Source organism: Pseudophryne corroboree, chromosome 2, assembly GCF_028390025.1.
Source record: "Pseudophryne corroboree isolate aPseCor3 chromosome 2, aPseCor3.hap2, whole genome shotgun sequence".
NCBI classification, from domain to species: domain Eukaryota; kingdom Metazoa; phylum Chordata; class Amphibia; order Anura; family Myobatrachidae; genus Pseudophryne; species Pseudophryne corroboree.
In genome coordinates this window covers 894,481,452-894,505,914 of record NC_086445.1, presented here as the reverse complement: position 1 = coordinate 894,505,914, position 24,463 = coordinate 894,481,452, and the positions used below count along the sequence as shown (strand labels likewise).

Sequence of the window (24,463 nt, the reverse complement as noted above, 5' to 3'; positions counted from 1 at the left end):
GAGGGATACGCATCAACTGGCAGAAGCACTGTGAAGTTATATCCCGGTGCTCTACGAGTTTAGAAGTTATTGAAACACAGTATAAACTGCTCACAAGATGGTATCGCTGTCCCTCCCTTCTACATAAGTTTTATCCCTCAGTATCCCCCATGTGTTGGAGATGTGGAAAAGAAACTGGCACCCTTCTCCACATATGGTGGGACTGTCCCCTGATAGCTACCTTTTGGACCCAAATAATAAAAATTTCCTCCAAGATCCTGGGGTTTCAGGTGCCCACTGGGATTGACTTCTGGTTGCTCTCCCACACTACAATTCCACTGGCGAAATATAAAAACTCTCTCCTCAAACACCTCAACAACGCAGCGAGAGCTGTAGTACCAGTCCACTGGAAGTCCCGGGCCCCCCCTCAAATATGGGAATGGTTTCAGCGGATAGAATTTTATAGATCTATGGAAGAAACTTTTCACTCGGTTCTTGACTCACATGCCGACTATGTCGCCACGTGGTTCTCTTGGATAGAGTTCAAAGCTACCTCTACCTACAAAGATCGGATCCCACTAGACTCATCATGAGGTCGCGTATATGTGTAACATGCTTAGCTATAGGGAATCCAAATTAATACCTAATTTAAAAAAAAAACAAAAAACGATTAGCTCGCCCATTCCCCACCTTCCCTTGATTCTATTCCCATTTCCCCCCTTCTAACCTCTGTCTTGTCTTTTGTGTAGATATAGGATGGTTTATATTTTACAGGTATCTTAACCCATGTATTTCTATATTGTACGACTTGTTGTACTTTCAATGACGTCCTCACTTTTTCTGTAAAAACCAAAATAAAGAATATATAAAAAAAAAAAAGTGGTTTTACCTGTCCCATGGTCCACCGCTTTAAAAGAGCCGGCTGACCGTAAGATTGAGACTACCCTCAAATCATAATACACAGGTACTGGCGTAGCTTTAAGGCCTACTATTGCTTGCGCGTGGATTTCTAAAGCCATAGTAAAGTGGTCAGGCACATTACTAGAGGAATTAGATTCTATGGATAGAAGCGACATTGAATTGTTCTTACGTCACATACAGGACTCTGCAGGTTTCATGGTGGAGGCCATGAAGGACCTTGGCCATCTCAATGCGAGGGCTTCTTCCATGGCTGTCTCGGCACACAGGGGACTCTGCCTGCGCCAATGGTCTGCGGATGCGACTGCGAGTAAGTCAACATTCCTTCCCTCAGCTACACCACCTACTAGGAAATCTTACCCTACACCTACCATACAGTCCTTTCGGACCGCGAAAGTTAAAAAGTCCGAACACCCTTCCACTTTCTTTAGTGGAGGTCAGGGGAAATCCAGAAAACCTGCTCCAGCAGGTTCACAGGAACAGAAACCTGGTTCTGCTTCCTCAAAATCCTCGGCATGACGGGGGACCTCCCAGCCTGGAGATCGGGAGGTGGGAGCAATTTTAAGAAATTTCAGTCATGTCTGGGCGCCATTAGGCCTAGACCCCTGGGTACAAGATATTGTTGCAGAGGGGTACAGACTGGAGTTTCAAGAACTCCCACCTCACAGATTCTTCAAATCGGGCTTACCAGCGTTGCTGACAAAGAGGGTCATTCCGAGTTGTTCGCTCGTTGCCGATTTTCGCTATGCTGCGATTTGTTGCTAACTGCGCATGGTACGCAGAGCACATGCGCTTAGTTATTTTACTAAAAACTTAGCAGTTTTGCTGTGGCTTCAGCGGCGCTTTTCAATCACTCTGCTGATCGGTGAGTGATTGACAGGAAGTGGGTGTTTCTGGGCGGCAACTCAGCGTTTTCACGGCGTTTGCAAAAAAACGCAGGCGTGTCAGGGAAAAACGCGGGAGTGGCTGGAGAAATGGGGGAGTGGCTGGCCGAACGCAGGGCGTGTTTGTGCCGTCAAACCAGGAACTAAACGGACTGAGCTGATCGCAATCTGTGAGTAGGTCCGGAGCTACTCAGAAACTGCAAAGAATTATTTAGTAGCAATTCTGCTAATCTTTCATTAGCAATTCTGCTATGCTAAGATACACTCCCAGAGGGCGGCGGCCTAGCGTGTGCAATGCTGCTAAAAGCAGCTAGCGAGCGAACAACTCGGAATGACCCCCCAAGTGCTATCCTACAGGAAGCCATTCAAAAATTGCTAAAGTCAAATGTTATTGTTCTAGTTCCACCTCACTTAACAAACAAGGGTTATTACTCAAACCTGTTTGTGGTACCGAAACCAGATGGTTTGATCAGGCCAATATTGAATCTAAAGTCGTTGAACCCTTATTTGAGGGAATTCATATTCAAGATGGAGTCTCTGAGAGCGGTGATCTTAGGTCTAGAGGAGGGGGAATTTCTAGTATCCCCGGATATCAAGGATGCATACCTTCACATTCCGATCTGGCCGCCTCACCAGGCTTATCTCAGATTTGCGCTGCTGGACTGTCACTATCAGTTTCAGGCACTGCCGTTTGGCCTCTCCACGGCACCGAGGGTGTTCACCAAGGTTATGGCGGAGATGATGCTACTCTTCCGCAAGCAAGGGGTGAACATAATTCCTTATCTGGACGATCTGCTAATAAATGCGTCTTCCAGGGAGAAGCTGTTACAGAGCATTGCTCAACTCAACTGCTCCGGGATCATGGGTGGATCCTGAATCTTCCAAAGTCGCATTTGGAGCCGACACGTAGACTGTCCTTCTTGGGGATGATTCTCGACACAGAAGTACAGAGGGCGTTTCTGCTGAAGGAGAAAGCGTTGGTGATGCAAGCAATGGTCCGGGATGTCCTGAAGGCTGCCCGGGTATCGGTTCATCAGTGCATTCAGCTTCTGGGAAAGATGGTTGCCTCCTACGAGGCTCTACACTACGGAAGATTTCATGCACGGTCTTTCCAACTGGATCTCCTGGACAAATGGTCGGGATCTCATCTTCACATGCACCAGAGGATATGTCTGTCACCAAAAGCCAGAATATCGCTCCTCTGGTGGCTGCAAACTTTTCACCTACTAGAGGGCCGCAGGTTCGGGATTCAGAATTGGATCCTCCTAACCAAGGATGCAAGTCTCAGAGGTTGGGGAGCAGTCACCCAAGGGGAAAACTTCCAAGGAAGGTGGTCAAGTCTGGAATCCATCCTTCCGATAAACATGCTGGAACTAAGGGGGCCGTGTACAGCGGTCTTCTACAAGTGGCACATCTTCTAAAAGATCAGGCCATTCAGGTTCAGTCGGACAATGTAACGACAGTGGCTTACATAAACCAACAAGGATAACAAGGAGGAAGAGCAGAGCTGCAATGTCAGAGGTAACAAGAATCATCCTCTGGGCGGAAAAGCACGCAGTGGCGCTGTCAGCAATCTTCATTCCGGGAGTGGACAACTGGGAAGCGGACTTCCTCAGCAGACACGATCTCCATCCAGGAGAGTGGGGCCTCCACCCAGAGGTGTTCGTAGAGGTGACAAGTCTTTGGGGCGTACCTCAAATAGACATGATGGCCTCCCGCCTCAACAAGATTCTTCGGAGGTACTGTTCCAGGTCGAGAGACCTACAAGCAGTGGCAGTGGATGCCCTGGTAACTCTGTGGGTTTTCCAGTCAGTGTATGTGTTCCCCCCACTTCACTTATCCCAAGGATTCTCAAACTAATCAAAAGAACAAGTTCAGGCGATCCTCATTGCTCCGGATTGGCCAAGAAGGGCTTGGTACGCGGATCTTCTGGAGTTACTGCTGGAAGATCCGAGGTCTGGTCCTCTTCAAGAGGACCTTCTGCAACAGGGGACATTCGCTTATCAAGACTTACCATGGCTACGTTTGATGGCATGGAGGTTAAACACCAGATCTTAGCTCGGAAGAGCATTCCGAACAAAGTTATTCCTACCCTGATACAGGCTAGGAAACGTCTAAACACTACCATCGAAATTTGGAAAAAGTATGTGTCTTTGTGTGAATCCAAGAAGTTTCCTACGGTGGAGTTTCAACTAGGGCGGTTTCTCCTCTTTCTGCAAGCAGGTGTGGATGTGGGCCTGCATTTGGGCTCCATAAAAGTCCAGATTTCGGCCTTGTCCATTTTCTTCCAGAAACAATTGGTGGTCCTCCCTGAGGTTCAGACTTTCTTGAAAGGGGTTCTGCACAGCCAACCACCCTTTGTGCCTCCTACAGCACCTTGGGATCCTCATTTGGTGCTGCAGTTCCTGCAATCGGATTGGTTTGAACCTTTACAGGAGGTTGAAGTTTCTTACTTGGAAGGTGGTCACGCTATTGGCATTGGCATCTGCTAAACATGTGTCGGAATTGGGGGCATTGTCCTGCAAGAGCCCCTACTTGATTTTCTATGAAGATAGAGCTGAGCTCAGGATGCGTCAGGAATTTCTTCCGAAGGTTGTGTCGGCTTTTCATATCAACCAACCTATTGTGGTGCCAGTGGCTACTGACGCCTCAATTACCTCAAAGTCCTTGGATGTTGTGAGGGCTTTGAAGATTTATGTGAAGAGAACTTCTTGTCACAGAAAGTTGGACGCTCTGTTTGTCCTTTATGATCCCAACAAGACTGGGTGTCCTGCTTCTAAGCAGACGATTTCTCGCTAGATCAGGTTCACTATCCAGTATGCTTATTCTACGGCAGGCTTGCTGTTTCCAAAATCTGTTAAGGCCCACTCTACTCGTAAAGTGGGTTCTTCCTGGTCGGCTGCCCGGGGTGTACAACTTTGCCGAGCTGGTACTTGGTCAGGATCGAACACGTTTGCTAAGTTCTACAAGTTTGATACTTTGGTCTCTGAGGACCTTCAGTTTGGTCAATCGGTTCTGCAGGAGCCTCCGCGCTCTCCCTCCCGTACTGCGAGCTTTGGTACATCCCCATGGTACTAATGTGGACCCCAGCATCCTCTAGGACATAAGAGAAAATAGGATTTTAATTACCTACTGGTAAATGCTTTTCTCGTAGTCTGTAGAGGATGCTAGGCGCCTGCCCAGCGCTTCATTTTCCTGCATTTGTTACTTAGTTAAGTACTGCGTTGTTACTTGGTTAAGAACTGCATTGTTACTTGGTTAAGTACTGTTGTTCAGCCGTTGCTGAATTGTTTCAAGCTGTTTGGAAAAGTTTTCTGTTATGTGTGAGCTGGTGTAAATCTCACCACTATCTGTGTATTTCCTTCTCTCGAAGTATGTCCGTCTCCTTGGGCACAGTTTCTAGACTGAGTCTGGTAGGAGGGGTATAGAGGGAGGAGCCAGCCCACACTATTAAACTCTTAAAGTGCCCATGATATGTCTACATACCTTCCTTCCGCAGCAACCCCAGCTAGGAAGACCTACTCTGCTCCAATTCTGCAGTCCTTTCGGACTGCAAAATTTAAAGGAAAATACAAGGGTTCTTCTACAACCTTCCGAGGTGGTAAAAGTAAACCCAGAAAACACGCGGCTGCAGGTTCTCAGGAACAGACCGCCGGATCTGCTTCCTCAAAGCCTTCAGCATGACGGTGGACCGCACTGCCTGGAAGACAGGCAGGTGGGAGCCCGGTTACGTTATTTCAGTCCCATATGAGCTACATCATGTCAAGATCCCTGGGTCAAAGAGCTTATCGCACAGGGATACAGACTGGAATTTCAGGTACTCCCACCTCCCAGATTCTTCAAATCCGGCTTACCAGCTTCTCCAGAAACAGGTTTGCCTTTGCAGGCAGCGATTCGAAAACTGGTACAGACTCAAGTCATTGTTCCAATCCCACTACACCTACAAAACAAGAGTTATTATTCCAACCTGTTTGTAGTACCGAAACCGGACAGTTCGGTAAGGCCCATTTTAAACCTCAAGTCACTGAATCCGTACTTACGGGTGTTCAAATTCAAGATGGAGTCTCAGAGTGGTGATCTCTGGTCTGGAGGAGGGGGAATTCCTGGTGTCTCTCGACATCAAGGATGCGTATCTTCACATTCCGATTTGGCCGCCTCATCACACGTATCTAAGGTTTGCCCTGCAGGACTGTCACTACCAGTTTCAGGCCCTGCCATTGGGCCTCTCTATGGCACCGAGGGTTTTCACCAAGTTGATGGCAGAGATGATGTTTCTCCTCCACAAGAAGGGAGTGAACATCATACCATACCTGGATGACCCGCTGTTAAAAGCGCCTTCCAGGTAGAGGTTTTTGGACAGCATTGCCCTCTCAACCAGACTTCTTCAGAATCACGGATGTATTCTGAACCTACCAAAATCCCACCTGGAACAAACACGAATGATCCTGGATACGGAGGAACAAAAGGTGTTCCTTCCCTTAGAAAAGGCATTGGTAAACCAGTCAATGGTGCGGGATATCCTAAAACCAACCCGGATATCGGTGCATCTGTGCATTCCCCTTCTGGGGAAGATGGTAGCCTCTTATGAGGCTCTGCAGTACGGAAGGTTTCATGCCAGGCCATTCCAGCTGGATCTGTTGGACAAATGGTCCGGATCACATCTTCACTTGCACCAGAGGATACGTCTGTCGCCAAAAGCCAGGATTTCTCTTCTATGGTGGCTCCAGATTTCTCACCTGACCGAGGGTCGACGGTTCGGGATTCAAAATTGGATTCTGCTAACTACAGATACAAGCCTCAGAAGTTGGGTAGCAGTCACCCAAGGGGAACAGTTCCAAGGAAGATGGTCAAGTGAGGAAGCCATTCTTCGGATCAACATTCTGGAATTAAGGGCCATATACAACGCCCTTCTACAGGTATCGCATTTTCTTCAAAATCAAGCCATTCAGGCTCAGTCGGACAATGTGACGGCCGTAACGTACATAAACCAACAGGGCGGAACGAAGAGAAGACCTGCAACGTCAGAGGTGACAAAAATTCTGGGCAGAAAGACGCTGTCGGCAATCTTCATTCCGGGAATAGACAACTGGGAAGCGGACTTACTCAGCAGACACGACCTCCATCCAGGAGAGTGGGGCCTTCACCTGCAGGTGTTCGAGTCCTTGACAAGTTGGTGGGGAATTCCACAGATAGACATTATGGCATCCTGTCTCAACAAGAAGCTAAAGCGCTATTGTTCCAGGTTGAGGGACCCACGAGCAGTGGCGGTGGACGCTCTGGTGACTCCATGGCTTTACCAGATGGTTTACGTGTTCCCACCTCTTCCACTGAGTTGCTCCTGGAGGACCCGTGGCCTCTACCTCTGTGAGAGGATCTTCTGCAACAGGGGCCGTTCGTCTATCAAGACTTACCGTGGCTACATTTGACGGCATGGAAGTTAAGCATCAGATTTTAGCCCGGAAGGGCATTCTGAACAAGGTTATTCCGACCCTGATCCATGCTAGGAAAGGGGTAACGTCTAAACATTAACACCGTATTTGGAAAAAATATGTCTCGAGGTATGAAAAAAGGAAATTTCCTGCAGTGGAATTTCAACTGGGACGTTTTCTCCTTTTTCTACAGTCAGGTGTGGATGTGGGCCTACGTTTGAGCTTCTTGAAAGTCCAGATTTCGGCCCTGTCCATTTTCTTCCAGGAACAATTGGCTTCCCTTCCTGAGGTTCAGACGTTCTTGAAGGGGGTTCTGCACATCCAACCGCCCTTTGTGCCTCCCACGGCACCTTGGGATCTTAACGTGGTGTTGCGGTTTCTGCAATCAGACTGGTTTGAACCTTTACAGGAGGTTGACGTTAAGTTTCTTACGTGGAAGACGGTTACAATGTTGGCCTTGGCTTCCACAAGGCGTGTGTCCAAACTGGGGGCGTTGTCTTACAAAAGCCCCTATTTGGTTTTTCATGAGGATAGAGCTGAACTCAGAACTCGTCAGCAATTTCTTCCTAAAGTGGTGTCTGCATTTCATATCAACCAACCTATTGTGGTTCCGGTGCTTACTGACACTTCTGCTACCTCAAAGTCCCTGGATGTTGTGAGGGCTTTGAGGATCTACATGAAGAGGAAAGCTCGTCACAGAAAATCTGACTCGCTGTTTGTTCTCTATGATCCCAAAAAGATTGGGTGTCCTGCTTCAAAGCAGTCTATTGCTCGCTGGATCAGGCTTACTATCCAACAAGCTTATTCATCGGCAGGATTGCCGGTTCTGAAAGTACAGGCCCACTCTACTAGGTCAGTTGGCTCTTCCTGGGCAGCTGCCCGGGGTGTCTCGGCTTTACAGCTCTGCCGAGCAGCTACTTGGTCAGGATCGAACACGTTTGCTAAGTTCTACAAGTTCGATACTTTGGCCTCTGAGGACCTTCAGTTTGGTCAATCAGTTCTGCAGGAACCTCAGCACTCTCCCACCCGGTTTGGGAGCTTTGGTACATCCCCATGGTACTAATGTGGACCCCAGTATCCTATAGGACGTAAGAAAAAATAGGATTTTAATTACCTACCGGTAAATCCTTTTCTCGTAGTCCGTAGAGGATACTGGGCGCCCGCCCAGTGCTTCGTGTTTCCTGCCCTGTTACTTAGTTTAGTAATGTTGTTGGTTCAGCTGTTGCTGTTCAGTTTGGTTAGCATGGCTTTCCTCTTGTTTGTGTGTGCTGGTTCGAATATCACCACTGTTCAGTTAAATTCTTCTCTCGAAGTATGTCCGTCTCCTCGGGCACAGTTTATAGACTGAGTCTGGTAGGAGGGGCGTAGAGGGAGGAGCCAGCCCACACTATTTATTTCTTAAAGTGGCTCCTAGTGAACCCCTCTATACCCCATGGTACTAATGTGGACCCCAGTATCCTCTACGGACTAAGAGAAAAGGATTTGCAGGTAGGTAATTAAAATCCTATTTTTGTCAGAATGATTGCAGATCAGTAACCATTTCACAGTAAACTGTTCATAGCCCTGTCATTAGCCATCATATACCTTATCTCTAGCCAAGGGCCAGCTGTTCCAGCATTGGTCATCAAAGACAAATGGCCCAAACAGGTCTTATATCCCTTAGATTCCTCCTCCCCTTCCCAGATTGACAGGCAAACCACATTCCCTCCTTGTCTTTAAAAGGAGGCCTTCACAGGTGTTTTAATATCACCAGTCAGGCTGTCAAACTGCAGGGAGATGCACAGTGAACACAACAACCAGGTAAAACACATTTATCCTTCAAATGCATGACTTTCTCTAGCTAAACACCCCTGGCTCTTTTGTAGCATGCTGCCCCTTTTGCCACATATCCCTCCCCCTAGCGTCGCCAGGTCCAGCAACATGGACCTCACAAAAGGACTTTCGGGCATCTGCATTTTTGGATAGGATCCCAGGCCTGTGCTCTACTGACAACTAAAAAGGTTGTAGCACCAGGAACCACATGGTTATCTTGGCGTTCACCTTTCGGTTTGTCTACATCTATTGTAATGAAGCATGGTTTGTGATCAAGGAGAACTCACTCCCCAGCAAATAGTACCAAAGTGACTCTAAGGCCCACTTTATAGCCAGGCACTCCTTCTCTACTGTAGCATAATTTTGTTCCCTCTGCAAAAACTTCCTGCTCAAATACAATACAGGATGTTCTACCGTCTTACTTTCTTGGGACAGGACTGCAGCTAAACTAATATCAATACTAATATAAGGAGAAACATCATCTCTGCCATCAACTTGGTGAAAACCCTCGGTGCCATAGAGAGGCCCAATGGCAGGGCCTGAAACTGGTAGTGACAGTCCTGCAGGGCAAACCTTAGATATGTGTGATGACGCGGCCAAATCGGAATGTGAAGATACGCATCCTTGATGTCGAGAGACACCAGGAGTTCCCCCTCCTCCAGACCTGGGATCACCACTCTGAGACGCCACTCATGGAAATGCTGAGCCTGGCCTGACCCAGTAACCCCAACACGAGACAGAATCTCAGTCTTTAGGATTAAGTACACCGTTGCCTCCCTCTCATCGAGGTCCATATAAGCACTGGGCCTCCCTGGTCAAGTATGGTGCCAGCTTCTCCACCAATGTTCTCTCAAAGGTGGCAAGATAGGCTTCTATGTCATTGTCAGCTGACATTTTCAAAAGCTTGGGCTCCTCAAGAGGACCTGGCTGCTGTTACAGCTGTAACAGTTACTGTTGGAACTGCTACTGCATCTGTATCAGTTGCTGCTGCCCACTTACGAACATTTTCAGAATTTCCTCCATTTTAGCTTCTTTGTGGGTTGGGAAGTGGAAACTAGCTTCCACATCCCATGCATTGTAACCACATGTAGTAAAGTAGCCTTATAGTAGAAGCACGCACTGACTCTGTTCTTCTTCTCCACAGTTTTATTTTGTCAGAATGACCGCATATCATTAACCATTTCATAGTAAAATGTTCATGGCCCTGTCATTAGCTACCATAAACCTTCTGTCTAGTCATCAAAGACAAATGGCACAAACAGATCTTATATCGCTTAGATTACTCCTCCCAGATTGACAGGCAAATCACACTCCCTCCTTATCTTTAAAAGGGAAGCCTACACAGGTGTTCTGATTTGACCAGTCAGGCTCCCAAACTGCATGGAGAAGCACAGCGATCACAGCTAACAGGTAAAACACATTTTATCCGTGAAATGCATGGCTTTCTCCGGGCTTCTATCTCCTTATTGGACAGTAGATCTAAATTGAGTTAACATGGAATCTTACTAAATGTTGTCTCTATAGCGTAAAAAATGCCCATATGTTATTACTAAAAATAGTGTGACACCCTAAAATACATAAATAAAATACATTTAGACAATTTGTCAACAAACATACATTTTGCCCTTATTGATAGGGAAGCATATTTTCAGTCACAGGATCTCTGAATTAGTCCTCTAATGTTTAATCCTATGCATTTCATCTATCTGTCAGAGTATATATTAGCATCTTGCTGAAATTGGACATTTTATGAAATAGCTAGCCAGTTCATGAAATGTCTAATTAAAGCATGAGGTTACAACATATGTAATAGAACATTCAGCTAGGGCAGGGGTGGCCGGACTTTTGGGACCTGGGATCTACTCTTTGTTCACTTACTTACCGGTGATCTACCAGCGTCAAATACCAACACCAATACTGACGCACACAAAAAATAGCATTAATAACGACGCCATCAAATACCAACACCAATAATAACGCACACATTTAAAAATAGCATTAATAACGACGCAATCAAATAACAACACCAATAATAATGCACACATTTAAAAATAACATTAAGAATAACGCCATCAAACAACACCACCAATAATAACACACGCATTTAAAAATAGCATTAATAATTACACCATCAAATAACAACACAAATAATATTGCTCGCTGTGCAGATCCCCTCTCCCTTGTGCAGATACACCCAAGTGCAGAATACCTCCTTGTCCACTCCCATTGCAGAACAGCCCGCTGTGCAACATACCCCCCATGTGCAGATGCCCCCCCCCCCCCCCCCCGTGCAGGCTGTCCTCTCCTCCCCTTCCCAGTGCATAACAGGCCCCTGTGAAGAATTCACGCTGGTCGGCTTTAGTGGCACCCCGCTGGCTGGCTCAAATAACTAAGTGGCTCCACCCTGACTGACCTGTGAAGAACTCACGCTGGCTGGCTTCTGAGGCTCCCCACTGGCTAGCTAGCTTGCTTCAGAGGCTTCCCACTGGCTTGCTTCAGAGGCTCCCCACTGGCTCGCTGGCTTGCTTCAGAGGCTCCCTGCTGGCTCGCTGGCTTGCTTGCTTCAGACTCAGGCTTCCCGCTGGCTCACTGACTCCCCCACTGTCATGCTGTGTCTGCTCCCAAGTCCCGCTTCCTGCCGCCACTGACTGGATCCACCTGGATTCAACAGGCGCACAGGCTCCTCACATCGCGGGTCGCTGCTGACTTCATGACGTCAGCTGCGCACCCGCGCCTTGCATAACTGGGATCGCTCAGAACCGGCAAATGGTCGCGATCTACCCGCTGGAGCTCTGCGAGCTACCGGTAGATCGCGATCGATGCTTTGGCCATCACTGAGCTACGGTAATATGTAATATTGTACACAGGGCCGTAACTACGTGTGTGCCAAGTGGGCTTGGCACACAGCGTAGTTGCCCTGAGGGCGCACGGCCAGCGGCATGTAATGAGTCAAATTGACTCATTACATGCCTCTGAAGTCTGCGCCGTGTGCCGCCGCCGCGCTGTAGAGGAGAGCTACAGCGCCGGGCAGGTGAGAAGGAGGAGGAGGAAGGAGGGGGACTGGAGCCGCAGCAGCGCTATTTCATTGGTAGTAAGCGCCGCTGCAGCATCCCCCTCTCCTTCCGTATTGGCTGCCCGGCGCTGCTGTGGATGCTGGGATGCGGTTCCTCCATCCCAGCATCCACAGCAGCGCCGGGCAGCCAATACGGAAGGAGAGGGGGATGCTGCAGCGGCGCTTACTACCAATGAAATAGCGCTGCTGCGGCTCCAGTCCCCCTCCCTCCTCCTCCTTCTCACCTGCCTGCACCGAGGAAGCTGCACGAGGAGCCTGTCAGCGGGGAGATGGTAAGTATGTATCTCTCTCTCTCTCTCTCTCTCTCTCTCTCGGGGACACCGTCTGCCATAATGTGTAAAAAGGGGGCCTGGCTGCCGCAATGTGTAAAAAGGGGGCCTGGCTGCCGCAATGTGTAAAAAGGGGGCCTGGCTGCCGCAATGTGTAAAAAGTGGGCCTGGCTGCCGCAATGTGTAAAAAGTGGGCCTGGCTGCCGCAATGTGTAAAAAGGGGGACTGGCTGCCGCAATGTGTAAAAAGGGGGACTGGCTGCCGCAATGTGTAAAAAGGGGGCCTGGCTGCCGCAATGTGTAAAAAGGGGGCCTGGCTGCCGTAATGTGTAAAAAGGGGGACGCTGTCTGCTGTAATGTGTAAAAAGGGGACGCTGTCTGCCGTAATGTTAAAAAAGGGGACGCTGTCTGCCGTAATGTGTAAAAAAAAGGGGACGCTGTCTGCCGCAATGTATAAAAAGGGGGACTGGCTGCCGCAATGTGTTAAAAGGGAGACTGTCTGCTGTAATGTGTAAAAAGGGGGACGCTGTCTGCTGTAATGTATAAAAGGGGCTCTACCTGGTGTAGTGGCGCTACTGTGCAGCGTAATTTGAATAACGTAGACTACTGTGCACCGTAGTATAAATTGCTTATATTTTGTGGCCACGCCCCTTCCCCATGAAGCCACGCCCCTATATATTTTTTGCGCGCCTACGGCGCACACTGCCCCTATCTTACATGGGGGGGCGCCACTGTCGTTTCTTGCACACAGCGCTAAAATGCCTAGTTACGGCACTGATTGTACACATACCAATTTGTACTTCTAAAAAAAATAACATATTATGAAATCTATTTAAAAAAATACCTCTTCACAAACATTACTGATGGATGTTTCAATTAACACTTTATTTTCCTTATTCCCTCGACTCTTTTTTTTTTTTAAAGCTCTGCTGTTATCTTGGTTTAATAACCATTTTACATGTAATACAAGTTTTGTTATAACGTGTTTGATGTGTACCTCTAACATGTCTATAAAAAACCAGCATGGCTAGAAATAATAGCAACTTGCTGTGTGCTACTGACTCTTCTTACCTTTTTATGCTACCTTCCTCTCTGGGCAGGGCATCCCAAAACCTTTCTGCAATTTTAAACATCCCTATATAAGTTGCAGAAGTACTTTAGCAATATATTTATGGACACCCATAGAGGAGGAATCGCCTACCTCGCCGGTATACTGGCGGCGGTATGGTGCCCCAGTTAGGGATCCTGGCGTCGGTATTATGACAGCCAGGATCCCGACGAACTGTAGGCTTACCGCATACCATATTTATAAGGGTTTCCCTAACTGTAAAAATAACAATGAGCGAAATCATGGTTAAGCAATAATCAAACCATACAACATTTATCCCAGTTTGCTACCAAGTAAATGGGCAGTATCCTATTACCCGTGATTATTTACTGTGGGTAATTGTTTCACCAGGGGGGGTTATCCTATTGTCTCTGAAAAGCTGGAATGAGCCACAGCTTATCAGGGATTTTGCTTCACCTACCTCAGGCAGGCAAAACAAAATGCCCAACAAGCTCCAGCTCTTCAGCGCTGCGAACACAAAAACACACAGTTTCCACCTAACCTGAGATAAAAGGTTTTTTGTTTTTTTTTGGGGGTGGGGGGGGGGGTGGGGGGGGCTGAGAAATCATATTATAATGCCCCCCCCCCCCCCAAAAAAAGAAAAAAAAAAGAAAAAAAAAATTCTCGCGAAAACACAGTTTCAGTGTACTTGTGTGTTTTCGTACCCGGTGTGTAGTCTATGGTAATTGGATACCGGCCAATGTGTCGGAAAAATGTACTTTGGGTACACTAGAAGAAATAAGTAATTCCTGGTGAAAGTACAGTATGAAAAAAAATGTGAAATTTGATATGTCATATAGGCTGGAACACGTATGGGGGCATAGTTATTAAAAAAATGCAGTCTCAGAAAATTGTAAATATTACTGTATATCACAGCAATAAGGAATCTTTTTCAGGAATGTATCAATTTAACAACAAGATTAAACCATAGCGCAATATAACCTATGCCACCATTAAACAATCTTTATATCTACATAAAATGTAATAAAAATGCAGCTCCCAACTTTAGCAACACTGTTACTGCCAGAAAAATATAGAAATATATAAAAATATATCAGCCCCACCTGCAGTGCAACATGGTTTTGCTCATTAGTATGCTTTTTTGGTTGGCTAAAAACTCTTGATAGCCCCCAATGAACAGAGGGTAAGAGCGGAATAATTCACCCCTCCCCTCACTCTGTCAGCTGTGGCAGGGATAGTTTGCCACCACTGGTCTGTGGTGTGTCTTCTCTGGCCAGCAACAGCCCTGGCACGGGAAAAACCCCAGTAGTTAATTGGGTCCCCTGGGTCGCAGGGCAGAGTGGCCAGGGGGAGGGTGATGCTGGGGCCCCGGGAGCCAGTGACAGAGCAGCATGGGGGAGGTCCAGAGAATGAGAGACCCTTAAAGACAGGTCCCCAGCGAGGGAGAAAGAAAGCCAAGAATGGGAAGGTTACCTGGAGAAGGTGTCCGCATGTAGCCGCCGGAACCCAGGAGATCGAGGTCGCCCACTGGAGTTTGCCTGCTGGACCAGCCGGAGAATGTTCTGGCTACTGCCCGGCCTCAGAAAGACAAGTCACCCGCCAAGGACGTGGAGTGCCCTGCTGGAGCGCCGTGCCGGTGGATGCTGAGAGCCGGAGACCTGAGTGAAGACCCCTGTGGAGGATGAGCCGTCTACGCCGCTGCCTGCCGGTGAAGAGGACTGGAGAAGTCCGGCGTGGATCCACACTGAAGAGGAGCAGGTGGAGGAACGGCCCCAGGAGGACTTCCCAGGCTGCAGCTTTGAGAAGACGTGGGACACGGCAGAGACAGGTGATGGGCGCGCAGGCACCGCGAAGGACGACCCCGGGAAGAAGACCCCAGCAAGGACCACTGGCCGCCTGACCGGAGAGCACCGCAGTTGTAGCAGAGAGGACCCCGGACAGCTAGTGAGAAGATGGCGCGGACCGGCGGTGGGAGGACGACGCTGACCAGATCCTGCAGCAATGGAGAAGACCCCGGGACACAGCGGACCTCAGTGCAAGGGTGCATCCCCCCGGTGCGGTGCCCTGCATCCCAGGTGGCGCCGAAGACCCAGACGATCGGAGGTGGCAGAAGCGCCGCAGCTGGGGTAAGATCACTGCAACCCTTCCGCTGCCAGAACTCTGCCTTGAGTTAACCCTTCCGCTGCAAAGACTCATTTAAATCGTAGGCCCTTTCATTCCAAGTGCCCCTGCATAAGTTTTAAGATATAGGGGGTAGGCTCCCCTTGTTTAATTGGTACAGTCCTCCTCATCACCTTTATTTTGGCCCAGCTTTAGTTAGTTTATCGAGGAGATAGGCTCCCCTCAGTATTATGGGTATTCTTTGATCATTTATGCAAGCTCCGCTCAGCAGTGTGATAGTTAAAAGGTATGCACCTGTTGCTGTTCTGAAATGCTAGTATTCTTTAATTATTTATACAAGCTCCGCCCAGCAGTGCCTGTTAAAGCTGGTATGCCTGTGTGGTTATTACTTCATTGACTGTTTCATGCAAGCTCCGCCCAGCAGTGTCTGTGAAAACGTATAAAACTGTGTTATATAAAGACGCCAGCTTGCTTACCTGTTTCTGCAATTTACCTGCTTTATTATTTACGCTGGTTATACGATACTGTGATATATTAAGGCACCAGCTTACTTATCTGTGTCTGCAAACTCACCTGCCTACTTTGAAATTTCAATTATTACATGTCTAAGTCGCAAAAAGCCCAAACTGGCTTGTTAGCTGTTTTACTTGCTAGCATTAGCCTAAAGGTGTAATTCATTGTGCAAATGTCTTGTTCTTATTACTCCTGTGACTCCTTTTTTCATTTTTAATATAATAAAATGGAGTTGGATCCTGTACCGTGTGTGGTCATTGTGACTGAGGGTTAAAGCAGGTCTGCTTCTCTGATAATAACCGAACCTGATTTATCTTAGTACCTCACCCTTAGTTTTAGTTCGGCTTCAGATTTGTAGGCGTTACAAAAGGAGTAAACACAGCCAAGTGCTCTCCCTCTTGTTATGCTTAGTTGCTGCTGGATACAAATATCCTCCATGAATCTAGTCTACTAAATATCGGCACTCCTCATCAGTGATTTTGGACATTCAGCAGTGTGATCTCTTATAGGCCCTACACACATGCCGATATCACTGCACGATATGAACGATCTCGTTCATTAATGAACGAGATAACGTTCATATCGTGCAGTGTGGAGTCACCAGCGATGAACGATGCGCGGCCCCGCGCTCGTTCATCGCTGATGACATGTCGGCTGTGCATGCAGGCTAATATGGACGAGATCGTCCATATTTGCCTGCACGTCTATGGTGACGGGGGGAGTGAAGAAACTTCACTCCCCCCGTCACTGCCCCCCCACCAATGGGTCGCCAGTCGGCCGTATCGGCCGTCGGGCACCTCGGCGGCACATCGCCTAATGTGTAGGGCGCCTTAATGTTACTTTAAAGGGGGAATGAGGACACAAGTGTCTGATTTTAATGCACATACTTTTTTTCTCCCTTTTTTAACAACTAGTATTTATTTATTTATTTGTTGTCCATCTATTTTTGTATCAAGAAAATGATATATTAATTGTGCTCCTTTGGTGGAACTTCTCTACTTGATTATATGTAATCAATTTAAGTCAGGCATAGGGGCCCACTGGGGATATCTCTGACTCCTCGCTTTTCTAGTCAGACCCTACTACACTGTATTGTTCGAAATGAATAATAGAGCCTTATTTATTTTTATTCAAATATTGGTGCCTCTGTGTTTATAAGAGCATATAATAGTACCTCCTTAGTTGATGTATGGTATTATTTATATATTAAACAGTCTTATTTTCAATATTCCCGCAGGTAAGCCTGGCTATTTAATAGACAACCAGGCAATAATGCTGTCTCTCTCTTAGGCAGTTGAAATGGAGGGAAAATTGGCAGCAATGTTGGGCCATTTGCAGCAGTTTAAAAACCCCATAAAACCCCACATTTTGATAAATTTCCCCTAAATTGTGTAGAATCAGAGGTATCAACAGATCTGGTGACACCCGGTGACCTCTCTACATTCACCCACATGGACGGAGGTGTGCCCGCCGAAAGGGATAGTGGCCTAATATAAAGGGGCCATAGCTTTGTGGGAAATCCTGATTACATCACTCTGCATGCCCGGTGATTCTGGTCTGCCCCTGGCTCCTCCTCTGTGACAGGAGAATATCACACTACAGCACCTGGCTCCTGTCACTGCAACTGGGATTTCGGCATCACCCCCTCTGAGGGTGACCCACGGGTGCGGTCTGCATTCCCATAGTGACGCCAGTGGTGCAAGTAGAAATATTTTCTTAGTGGTACTGAGTGTCAAAATGGGTGTGGTCATGTGTTGTGAGGGGGCATAGCCACATGCTACTAGTAGGAGTGGCTATATGACACTAGCAGCGTGGCCACATGACACAGCCCCTTTTTTTTTTTTTTTTATCTGGAAGCAAGGCTAAAAATATATAGTAATTCCTCCAGTATATTAGAAATATATAGTGATACCTCCAGTATAATTTAATATATAGTAATGCCCCCAATTTAATTACAATATATAGTAATGCCTCCATTATAACAGGAAAATACAGCCACTGTCGCACTCCCAGTAACCCTGACAAAGTGAGAGGAGCCGTCATGCTGCCAAACTCCATGGTCTTGTTGCTTTGTGGCACTTTATAATTGTGGTATTGGCAAAGTGTGTGGTAGTAGATACCCGCTGCCAAATTCTTAAGGGTACTCCGTACCCGAGCGTACCCGCATACTTGCACCACTGAGTGACGCCACTGTGTAGGGTAACTGAAACTGGACTGGAAAGGTGTACAGCCATAGGTGTTGGAAATTTTTGAGAGGCGCCAGTGAATGTATTGGGTCGTGTTGTGCAATGCAGCCGCCTTCTAGGGTTATCACGGGCAGTGTCAGGATGGAGATAATCCCCTTTCCGTCTGCCCCACCTCCTCCCTACCCACAGCCCTTCTCTGCCTGCCTACATATATACTGTATATATAGCACGTCCCCAATTTTGACATTTCCCGTCCGGTTTCCTGCACATGATTGCTGATTGGCTAAGAGTCACTCTTCTCTCAGTGGGCGGTGTCTACATCAGCACCAATTGATTGGCTGAGAGTGACTCTTAGCCAATCGGTGATCATGTACAGGATCTGCAGAATACATGGCTCACAGGCAAGTCTATTGATTTCTGCCTAATACGATCTAACTTGCACACGACTAAACACGATTGATTGCATAGACCTTAAAAACACGATTCTGTGAAATACGATTTTTAGTCATTCTTTATTTTGAAAAATCATAACCCAGCAATGCCCAGCGTCTCTAATCTCGACAAAACACAAATTTTTACCCTCAGGTGTCTATAGAAAGCGTATAGGCGATACGACTGCAGTGGAAAACAAAGTGACTTAGGGGGTCATTCCGACCCGATCACACGCTGCACTTCTTTGCAGCCATGCGATCGGGTCGGAAATGCGCATGTGATGCCGCGAACGAAGAGAGCGGTCGCAGCTTCGACCGCAAGAAGATTGACAGGAGGAAGGCGTTCCGGGGCATCAACTGACCATTTTCTGGGAGTGGTGCGGCGAACGCAGGCGTGTCCAGGTGATTGGAGGGTGGATGTCTGACGCCAATTCCGGGACCTGCATCGCTGCATTGATCGCACAGGGTAAGTAACTCTTACCCTGGTCTACTTCTACGCAGCCTTGCTATGCAAAAAAGTCCTCCCCCACAGGCAGCGTCCAGTTGAAGAGTTGCTACGTGCGATCAACTCGGAATGACCCCCTTAGTGTACTGTACTGGGGAAAACTACACTACTGCTCTTGCGCAAAACATAGCCTCCACAATGTGAAGGTGGGTATGGGATGTGGCATATAATGTGAATGCCGGCTCAGCGATGTGGCATATAATGTGAATGCGGGTATGGCGATGTGGCATACAATGTGGGCATGGCAATGTAACATATAGGTGAATTTGGTCACAGGATCTGGCATATAATGTGAACGCGGGCACAAGATGTGGCATGATGTGAACGTGGGCATGGGATATGGCATATAATGTGAATTTAGGCATGGAATGTGGCATATAATGTTAATTTGGGCATAGTGATGTGGCATATAATGTGAATGTAGGCACAGCGATGTGGCATATAATGTGAATGTGGGCACAGTGATGTGGCATATAATGTGAATGTGGGCACAGTGATGTGGCATATAACGTGAATTTGGCTACATGATGTCGCATCTAATGTGAATGTGGGCACAGTGATGTGATATAATGTGGGATGGAGGCACTACTTAGCATATTGTATTGCAGTCATAAGTACACACTTTCTATTGTATGTATTGCCCATAGCAACCAGTCAGATACTACTTATTTATCTAACACCTTCTAGAAGATAATAGCTAGAATCTGATTGGTTGCTATGGGCAACATCTCCACTTTTGTAAATCTGCACTTGAATAAATATACCCCATACTGTGGACTGAAGGTTGAATTGTTTCCTGTCCTGTGTCTTCTAATTAATAAGGCTAAAGCATCTTTCATTGGAGCTCCCCAATAAAGTGTGCATGGCCCCAATATTTCTGTTGCCGGCCCCACTGAAATATGTTTGAGATTATACTGATACATTTTAACTGTCTTTTATATGTTAACGACATCCTGCAAACTGTAAAAATTAACTTCAAATAGAAACACTGAACCATTAACATGAAAGGTGAACAATGAACCACAAATGGTGAACCTTGAACGTGAACAGAGAACGTTAACGGTAGAAGCAGGTTTGAACTGCAAAATTGAATGGGTAGTACTATGAACATGTTTGTGACAGTGACACTGGTAAAATTTGATTGAACTTCGAACCTGTACAAAATTTTGAACAATGGGGGTAATTCTGAGTTGATCGCAGCAGCAAGTTTGTTAGCAATTGGGCAAAACCATATGCACTGCAGGGGGGGAATGGGGGAGAGCAGATATAACATTTTCAGAGAGAGTTAGATTTGGGTGGGTTATTTTGTTTCTGTGCAGGGTAAATACTGGCTGCTTTATTTTTACACTGCAATTTGGATTTCAGTTTGAATACACCCCACCCAAATCTAACTCTCTCTGCACATGTTATATCTGCCACACCTGCAGTGCACGTGGTTTTGCCCAACTGCTAACAAATTTGCTGCTGCGATCAACTCAGAATTAGGCCCCTCATTCCGAGTTGATCGCTCGCTAGCTGCTTTTAGCAGCAGTGCAAACGCTAGGCCGCCGCCCTCTGGGAGTGTATCTTAGCTTATCAGAAGTGCGAACGAAAGGATCGCAGCATTGCTACAAAAAAAGATTGTGCAGTTTCTGAGCAGCTCGAAACTTACTCCTAGCTAGCGATCACTTCAGACTGTTTAGTTCCTGATTTGACGTCACAAACACGCCCTGCGTTTGGCCAGCCACTCCCCCGTTTCCCCAGCCACTCCTGCGTTTTTACACACACTCCCCGAAAACGGTCAGTTTCCACCCAGAAACACCCACTTCCTGTCAATCACTCACCGATCAGCAGTGCGACTGAAAAGCCTCGCTAGACCTTGTGTTAAACTGCATAGTTTTGTGTGAAAGTACATTGCGCGTGCGCACTGCGCACCATACGCATGCGCAGAAATGCAGCTTTTTCACCTAATCACAGCGCTGCGACCAAAAGCAGCTAGCGATCAACTCGGAATGAGGGCCAATGTACAGATTCTACTTGCATGAGCTGCATATTTGACCAATTGTGATACTCCTGATGTCGTTTCTGACTAAACTGTGATGGCTCTGCATTGGCTTCTGACTGATGATTTGTTACAGGTAGAGTAAACTTTGTTGCACAATGTGAGGCTGATGCAAAGTCTATTTGCAAAGCGTATCTTGTGTTTTTGCACAGTGCATGCATTGGAACCAAGGGGGTCATTCAGATCCGATAGCTGGGCTGCAAATTTTGCTGTCCTGCATTCAGTTAGTCGCCGCCTACAGGGGGAGTGTATATTCGCCGTGCAAGTGTGCAATGCTATGTGTACACCGAGCTGCTAAAATCCATTTTGTGCAGTCTCTGCGCAGCCCAGAACTTAAAGGGGGTATTCACAGAGCGATCGCTGCTTAAAATCTAAGCAATCTGACTAGATTGCTTAGATTTTAAGCAGCGATCACTCCGTGTGTACCCCTCACAGCGATAGTGATGCGCAGCCCCGCGCATCGCTATCGCTGGTGCTAGATTGGCCAATCTAGCAGGTCGCTCACTTCACCCGCTGGGTGAAATGAGTGACCCCCCCCCCCCCCCCCCACGCTCAGCACACATTGCGCTGTGCTGAGCGGGGGGAGAGATGTGTGCTGAGCGGTTCGCTCAGCACACATCTCTCCCTAGATCTGCCCGTGAATACAGGCCTTTACTCCTCCAGTGCGATCACATCAGGCTGATTGGGGCCATAGCTGACGTCAGACACCCTCCTTGAAAACGCTTGGGGACGCCTGCGTTTTCCTGAACACTCCCAGTAAATGGTCAGTTGCCACCCACAAACAGCGTCCTCCTGTCAATCACCTGGCGAACGCCCGTACGAACGGATTTTTCGCTCCATCCCATCGCTGACCGCGATGCCCGTTGTCCGACGATCATGTGTATTGCAGTGCATGCGCATTTAATACCCGATCACCCGCGGATTTTTCACACCAACCCATCGCTGACCGCGATGCCTGTTGTTGTCCGACACGCATGTGTATTGCAGTGCATGCACATTTAATACCCAATAACCTGCTGTGCAAAAAAAATCACAGCTGCGATCAGATCTGACTGACCCCCAAAGTGCACAGAACAGTACAGTAGTATGTATTTCAGGGGTATGGGTCATTGGGTCGACACAACTTAGGTTGACAGTCATTAGGTTGACCACTATTGGTCATCATGCATTAGGTCGACAGGGTCACTAGGTCGACATGGTCATCATGTCGACATGTACTAGGCCGACAGGTCAGAAGGTCGACATTAGTTTTTTTTACTTTTTTTGGTGTCGTTTTCTTCGGAAAGTGACGGGGAACCCCAATTAGTGCACCGTGTCCCCTCGCATTACCATTCCCAGTTGTAGTCCACGTGGCTGGTAAAGTATGAAAAAGTAAAAAAAAAAAAAAAAAAAAAAAGAAAATCTCATGTCGACCTTTTGAACTGTTGACCTAGCACATGTCGACCTAGTGACCCTGTCGACCTAATGCATGTCAACCAATAGTGGTCAACCTAATGGCTGTCGACCTAATGACCGTATCCCGTATTTCAGTTGCATCTCCATTTGCACATGAGTATGTGAAACAGGTCTGTAGTTGGGCATTTTCACGTAGGATAAGTTCAGTGAGTGTCAGCAACTACAGGTTATGCAGAGTTGAGCGTGATTATAAATTCACCTGTTTTCAGATGCATCTTTTTGTAAGATTGGTTCCTGTGTGCACTCTACATAATGGCCCTCATTCCGAGTTGTTCGCTCGCTGCTAATTTTAGCAGAATTGCTAATAGGCTAAAATCCGGCAGTTCTGCGCATGCGTATGCACAGCAGGGCGCACGCGCTAAGCAAATTTACACAAAACTATGCTATTTTACTCACAGACGAACAAAGCTTTTCAGTCGCTCTGCTGATTGACAGGAAGTGGGTGTTTCTGGGCTGAAACTGGCCATTTTCAGGGAGTGTGCTAAAAACGCAGGCGTGCCAGGTAAAAACGCAGGAGTGGCTGGAGAAACGGAGGAGTGGCTGGTCGGACGCTGGGCGTGTTTGTGACGTCAAACCAGGAACTAAACGTACTGAGGTGGTCGCAATCTAGGAGTAGGTCTGGAGCTACTCAGAAACTGCAAGGAAATTGCTTTCGTTAGCAATTCTGCTAATGGGGGTCATTCCGAGTTGCTCGCTCGTTGCCGATTTTCACAACGATGCGATTAAGGCAAAAATGCGCATGCGCATGGTACGCAATGCGCATGCGCATGGTACGCAGTGCGCATGCGGTTAGTATTTTAGCACAAAACTTAGCAGATTTACTCACGTCCGAACGAAGATTTTTCATCGTTGAAGTGATCGGAGTGTGATTGACAGGAAGTGGGTGTTTCTGGGCGGAAACTGACCGTTTTCTGGGAGTGTGCGGAAAAAACGCAGGCGTGCCAGGAAAAAACGCGGAAGTGTCTGGAGAAACGGGGGAGTGGCTGGCCAAATGCAGGGCGTGTTTGTGACGTCAAACCAGGAACGAAACGGCCTGAGCTGATCGCAGTGTAGGAATAAGTCTCGAGCTACTCAGAAACTGCTAAGAATTTTCTATTCGCAATTCTGCAAATCTTTCGTTCGTTATTCTGCTAAGCTAAGATACACTCCCAGAGGGCGGCGGCCTAGCGTGTGCAATGCTGCTAAAATCTGCTAGCGAGCGAACAACTTGGAATCACCCCCAATATTAGCAGAATTTGCTAATCTTTTGTTAGCAATTGCTAATCTTTCGTTAGCAATTCTGCTATGCTAAGATACACTCCCAGAGGGCGGCGGCCTAGCGTGTGCAATGCTGCTAAAATCTGCTAGCGAGCGAACAACTTGGAATCACCCCCAATATTAGCAGAATTTGCTAATCTTTTGTTAGCATAGCAGAATTGCTAACGAAAGATTAGCAATTGCTAACAAAAGATTAGCAAATTCTGCTAATATTGGGGGTGATTCCAAGTTGTTCGCTCGCTAGCAGATTTTAGCAGCATTGCACACGTTAGGCCGCCGCCCTCTGGGAGTGTATCTTAGCATAGCAGAATTGCTAACGAAAGATTAGCAATTGCTAAGATACACTCCCAGAGGGCGGCGGCTTTTTTTTTGCATTTCTGCTTAAAGTAGCTAGCGAGCAACTCGGAATGAGGGCCAATGACAATTATTTGCCAGTAGATCCATGAATGAGTGTGGGAGCAATTGTGTCTGGCTTAGCTTTAACTCTACTATCGCCTCTATGGGGTATATTTACTAATGTTT

General features: G+C 47.3%; 1 protein-coding gene and 1 long non-coding RNA gene across 8 annotated transcripts in view; one reads left to right on the top strand and one right to left on the bottom strand.

Moving 5' to 3' along the window:
* Positions 1 to 24,463, bottom strand: part of EXO5 (exonuclease 5) — a 289,903-nt gene that overhangs the window by 128,026 nt on the left and 137,414 nt on the right. The window lies entirely within an intron of this gene.
* LOC135049971 (uncharacterized) overlaps positions 1 to 24,463 on the top strand; it is a 106,193-nt gene that overhangs the window by 38,457 nt on the left and 43,273 nt on the right. The window contains exon 1 of one of the 4 annotated variants that reach the window (XR_010241524.1): positions 8,966 to 9,010. The exons of 2 other annotated variants lie outside the window; for them this stretch is intronic. This is a non-coding gene — a long non-coding RNA (uncharacterized LOC135049971). Of the gene's footprint in view, positions 1 to 8,965; positions 9,011 to 10,388; positions 10,433 to 24,463 lie in introns of those variants that run through there. One more of the 4 variants, XR_010241523.1, reaches the window with a different exon arrangement.